At 40.6% G+C, this 6,268-nt stretch overlaps 1 long non-coding RNA gene across 1 annotated transcript in view; it reads right to left on the minus strand.

Annotated features, from left to right (window-relative positions):
• Window positions 1-5,918, minus strand: part of LOC139030701 (uncharacterized) — a 168,161-nt gene extending 162,243 nt beyond the window's left edge. The window contains exon 1 of the long non-coding RNA XR_011483110.1: window positions 5,830-5,918. This is a non-coding gene — a long non-coding RNA (uncharacterized lncRNA). The remainder of the gene's footprint in view (window positions 1-5,829) is intronic.
• Window positions 5,919-6,268: the final 350 nt, after the last annotated feature.

Raw genomic sequence — 6,268 nt, forward strand, 5'->3', positions numbered from 1 at the left:
CATATTAGGTTCCTCTGCTGCTTCCTTCCCCTTCTCTCCATTCACATTTCTTAACAACTGAAGTGCAGGACTTCATCTCCAATCTGCGCGGACTCTAAATTCTTTGATCCTACCATCGGCAGCAAGACCTGGCTTGTCTCTTCTTCCATTATTATTTCTGACAGCCCCAAAGAAATCACTTAATATTCATTTCAGCCTCCTTTTTCAGACAGTCTTAAAAATCAATTTTAAAATTTTTCTTCTTGATCCTGTCATTTAGCACCTAAGTGGCCCAAACTGATTACTTGGGAGCCTTAGCATTTCTCCCTTTTTCCAGGATGTCAGCTTCATTTTGTGAGTCTTTTCTGGTATGATTTAAGTTGGCTTTCATTTCAGGGTTGTTTTTCACTGAGAAACATGAATTTTTTTAGCTATATTTGTAGAACAACTTTCAATTATCCTTTAAAAAAAAAAACTGCAGTAAAGAATAGGCAAAGCACTTTGGCTGACAGAAAACTCGATTCAATGGGCAAAAAAAAATAGACAAAATTACAATTACTCTGAAACCATCAAGAATGCCACATTAAAGGCTCTACTTTCCAAACAGTAAATTAGTAACAGTAACATTATCTTATTTATTAATAAAAAGAGGAATTAAAATAGCCATTCATAATGAGACGCTGAAAGCTGCAAAGAAGCCAAGAACAGGGAGAGAGAGGTCTGAAAGAGAAGAAAAGGTGACAGCAGCTCTTATAAAGACGAAAAAAAAGTTCTTTTGTCTCTGTCACCATCCTGTGAACAGCCTGGAGGACTCAGTTCATTGCTACTGGCTGCCCTTCTCCTTTGCCGGAGCTTTTGTTTTTCACGTTGTCTTTAATTCTCCAAGTAATATTATTAGAGAACAGGAGAGGTTGAAAACCATCAGGAAGATCAAGGAGGGAAAAAACCTAACTAAATGAAACTTGTCCAGAGCGTTTTATTCCCTAGCTTGTGTTTTCTTTTCTTAGGAAAGAAAGGACGATTTTTAAACTAGGAAAGCTGCACACAGACATGACATTAAAAAAGGGTTCTGCACCTTTTTTACATAGTCCTCCAGCTTGGTAACCAGAACCACTTTTTTTTTTTTTTTGCTCTAACCTCTTAAGAATCTCTGCTCTATTTGTAATTCCACCAGCTTGTTATTTATATTATTGCAATAGCCTGACAGACCTCCCCTCATCACAACACTGCCCTAAAAAAAAGAAAATATCTGCTAAAACGACGAGGGAACAAAAGCCATCGGCATGAACTGCAAGATGCAAAACAATTGGATTTTTCTCACAGGATCAAAGAGTCAAAAATCATTCTTTCCAGGACTGTGGAACATCAAACATTAAAAGTGTCACCTCAGGAATTAACAAACACCAGCATGTGCATCCAGCCCTAAACCACTTTTTGAGACCGAAGATAAATTGGGGGAACCCATCCACATCACAGCGGATGTCATCAAACGGATTTTGAGAAGGCACGCTGACTTGTGGGGACAGCACGCTGCATCTTTTCTGCCCGCCAAACATGTGGTTGTCCATGCTGATCAAGTCACCTTCTAGTGTCACCAGGAAGCCACTTACAGGACAGACCACGGCACAGCCCTGGCTGTAGTGGACTAAAAATCACTGGCCACAACCAAAGGAAGGTGAGAGTGCTGTCGCTGGAAGGTTAAGTGAACATCAACACTGCACTGACTCTCCACCTACAACACTGACCCCCTGCTAAGAGGTCATGTATCTCCATGGACGTGCAGGCAACCAGGAGATGCCGTGTCAATGAGAAAAGTAGGAATCGTCTAGATTGCTGACTTTTTCAATAAATGACTTTATTTTTGAAGACTGTGGTGGCAGCGGAGAGAATCCAGATCTTCAACTAAGTCATACAGTGAGAACAGATGAGTACTGACTGCATCTACACCAGAATTTTCCCCCCAATTCTGCCAGACTTCAAGCAAAGCTGATAGGAGAATATCCATCCATACGTTCAAAATTAGGTTATGATTCACTTTACCAAAGGTCCATTTATTTCACTAAGGGATTTACTTCTAAATTCTCACAAATAACATTAGCTCTTTGAATGCATTTCTAATTAAATTAGAATTATAAGCATTTCAAACTAGACTCACCAGTCAGAGACAGAATATCTGAACTGCTCGTGTAATTAACACATGTACCCAGGCTAACAGGCCTTGAAATAGGACCCTGCATGGGGATGACACTCCCTTAATCTAATCATGTTGGGCTTTTAGCCCATTGGTTGTCATCTCACGTTTCCTTATGATGCTCCAGCATTTGTAGAACTGTCTTTGATTCCAATAAATGAGTGTAATGCAAACTTAATGCAGAATCACACAGCATTTTCATCACTAGGTGACTTTAGGGGTCACCTAACAAAATGTCCTTCCAAGGCTCGAGGCCCTGCGGCACATGCGTGATAGACTCACTTAAGTATATCCCCTGACAAGAGATAACTACCTCTGTGTCACTCAACCACAATGGCTCAGGACCGTGCATAGAACAGTTAACACTGACAGATGAACAAGCCAAGTTCTACCGTATATAAACAAGGGGACAAGGGGGAGATTATATTTTTATCTTAGTCGTCTGTGTTCTGCTGAAACACTAGTTTCCCAACCCTTCCATTGCAAATATTCTAAGTAACTTCACCTGCATTTGAATCCCTTCCATTACACTGTCCTCGGATTTATTATCTAAGTCATACAAAGGGCAGCACCGAAAATCCCAAATACTTGTGACAAATTTCTTGTAAATCATCCATCAAGTTAAAACAGCACATTCATTCACCTAAGGAGACAGAGTGTCAGGAGCCTCACGGAGACATAATGGAGAGAAAAACACTTTGGATTCCAAGAACACTTTAAAGTTTTGAGTCTGGCATTTTCTACTTGGGAGCAGATCCTGGCTAACAGTTCCACAGACTAATAATTAATCACCAACTATTTGTGGAAGACCTCTTTGGTCTAACACTGGGCTAGTTGTTGTGATGAACAACACACAACAATTGTGTGAAATAGAAACAACTGTGTTGAAATAGAAAAACATATGTATCAGACATGGTTCTTTGCCATCAAAGATCTTCCATCATCCCACTGGGGAGACAAGACTAATGTACAAGGTAAAGGAATATAAACTAACATTTGTTATGTGGAATTGAAATAGAAGAGGGATAATTCGTGGATTTGCTAATTATACTTCTGTATCATACACATTAGCCCTGAATGGCTCATCCCTGGCTTAACCTGACTTCAAGGATATTTCATCAAGCCCTTTCTTGATTCTTCTACACATTTAGCTGACACCACTTCATAAGCGTGGTTCCTTACAGAACACACTGATTTGGTGGGTCCTCTAGCTCTTTCCAATTCATGTAAAGCAAATACGAAGTTAAACACTTTCAACATCAATCCTGTACAAGTTTTCAAAATTTTCCATGCCAACATGCAAATAAGCTTCCAAAACCTAAACAGCATTTTCATATAAATAGATGTTAAGTGGTTTTAAATACTTACAAACAATCCTTTTCACACCCTGTTGATAGATTTTTTGCATAATGTTAACAGGAGGGAAAAAAATAACAGGAAAAGAAAAATAGCCCAAAGTGAGCAGCAACTGAAAGCCGTGAAAGAAAACACAGAAAAGAAACACACGTAAATTGTTTGCATGAATCCTTCGTCTCCCTCTCCTTGGATTTTAGCCTTACAGGGTTCAATTTCACACTAAACATAGCAGAGATGGCTGAGACAAATGAGGGAGAGAGTAAATCATTTAATGTACATTCTAGAAAAAAAAATAACCCCATTCTTTTCTGAGCAAATTCACTTCAACTTCATCTCCTCTGCGGATGAATAAAAGCATTTTAAAATAAAAAGTCACCATAAATTTTGATGTTGTGAAAAATAAATCCCCCAGGCAGTTTGTGTAGCTTCAGGAGTAGAAAGCTTCCAAAGCATTTACTCTAAATGTAACAGCAGACTCTACAAGAATACACAGGGCACTAAGTCATAAGTGATTCATATGCACATTTCATGCTTCATCTTTTAGGGTAACTGGGGTCATGAGTGCAATCTCTTGAAAATACAAAGTTTTAGCAAATAAACTTTTAAATGTGTTTTAAAAATTAAAGGGTGCTGTCTGACTCGAGTTATTACATAAAACTAGAGAGAACAGAGAGATTTAAGTATGGGACAAACTGACAACACTGGATTTAATTCTTCCTTTTATAAAAATTTAAAATATTCTAAGTGTTAAGCACTGAAAATAGAGAATACCATAACACCTCAAGGAATATTAAAATATATTAGGTAAAACTATTTCAAGTTTAGATCCTAGGAATCACAACTATAGACTATTGAGACCTCAATGAATATTAAAATATATTAGGTAAAACTATTTCAAGTTTAGATCCTAGGAATCACAACTATAGACTATTGAGACCTCAGTGAATATTAAAATATATTAGGTAAAACTATTTCAAGTTTGGATCCCAAGAATCACAATTACAGACTATGAAGAGTTCCTTGGCAAAACTGAAGGAACTTAAAAAAAAAAAAAAAACTTTTTTTTTTTTTTTTTTGAGACAGCTGTGCCCTCTGGAGGTGGCACTTGGGAATTGAATAAATCTTTCCTAAACCGACAACAATGACTTTTCTAAAGAATTGAACATGCGCTTGGAAATGCAAAGAAGGCTCAGAAGGTTTCATTCATGTTCGTTTCTTTGTGTCAAACCACTTTTCAATGAATACTAATTTAGAATTTCAATTTAGAAATGTTAAAATGAGTGCAAAACATTTTGGTAGAAGGGCTTAAAATTGGTGTTCAATATCTGGAATACAACGATTAGGGACATGCTGAATATTATGAAAGGAAAGAACAGTAGTTCCAAATCAAATATCCTCAAAACCTCTTCTAGTGAACACTGCATGACAGCAGACTGCCTTCCCCCTTCTAACCATATTTTCCAACACTCCCTGAGAAAATCGAATCATCTAGACCAGCAAATGCATGTGTTCTATCTTCTCAGAACAATTCACCACCTCCCGTTCATTTTCCTTTTGTCCTCTAGGTTTTTACTTCATTCCTAAATTTCTCCATCTGGGGAATATATTATTCCAGTGGGAGAAGTAAGAGGTAAGTATTTCTTGTTGGAGTTTTAGAGATAGAAATTAATAAAGTTACAATTTCAATAGACAATAACCTAAAAAAATTAAGGATGTAATTATGAAATGGGGATCAAAAGCTAAACAACCCCAAAAGTAGCCCTTACTTGATACGAAAACAACAAAGCCACCACTTTTAAAGAGAAAATGAAGACATCTTTTTGGTTGTGAATCTGCCTTGGATGTGAGTCAGTGTTGCACCTCTTCTGTAAAGAACTGGGAAGGAATCTGAAAGGACTGAGAAAGGCTGGTGCCTGCGGCGACAGTAGATCTACTGCGCATTGGAGTGTAAGAGATTACACGCGACTACCCCGAGCGCACTTGCGCTGACAGGCGGGACTGCGGCAGAAGGTTCGGGAAAATGGATGCAAAGGTCTCCCCGCGGCCGGTTAATTTGGGCCATGCTTGCATCACAGGTTCTGACCATCGGCCCAAAGACAACGTCACTCCCCACTTCCCGCCTCGGAGGGAAGTCAGACAAGGAGCCGGAGTTCTAGAAGCGCAGCCCTGTCAGCTCCCCTCGGCCTCTGGTTCCAGGCCACTCAGGCAATGGTTAACTCTTCAAGTCCTCCTGCCCCTTGGTCGAGCGCACATCCAGACGCCGATTCCTGAAAAAGGCCCAAGACTACACGCCCGAAACTCACAAGTGATGTCCAGGTCCCATTTAGGGAGCGGCTCAGCACCCCCAAACGTGAAAGCCAGCACTCAGGCCCCACAGCCAGCGGCGGGCCCTCGCCGGCGCACCTGCGCATGCGCAGGACCGGGCCCGTGCGCCACCTGGGCGTCGCCGACAGAGGGCGCCCGCGGGCCCGCAAGCGGTCCCGGAGGTCCTCCCGGGGTTGCCGAGGAGCCAGGGGCATGGACTGCTGGGTAAGGAAGTGGACGAATGTTTAAGACATGAGGAACTTACAAAAAACAAATGTTTAAAATTTTTATCTATTTGGCTGCACTGGGTCTTGCTGTGGCACGCGGAATCGAGTTCCCTGACCCAGCTCCCTGCGTTGGGAGCCTGGAGTTTCGCCACTAGAGCAGCGGGGACGTCTCTGAACTTCGTGACTTCTCTGAACCTCAGCCTCCTAGTCT

The sequence above is a fragment of the Odocoileus virginianus genome, chromosome 23 (assembly GCF_023699985.2).
Source record: "Odocoileus virginianus isolate 20LAN1187 ecotype Illinois chromosome 23, Ovbor_1.2, whole genome shotgun sequence".
Taxonomy (NCBI): Eukaryota; Metazoa; Chordata; class Mammalia; order Artiodactyla; family Cervidae; genus Odocoileus; species Odocoileus virginianus.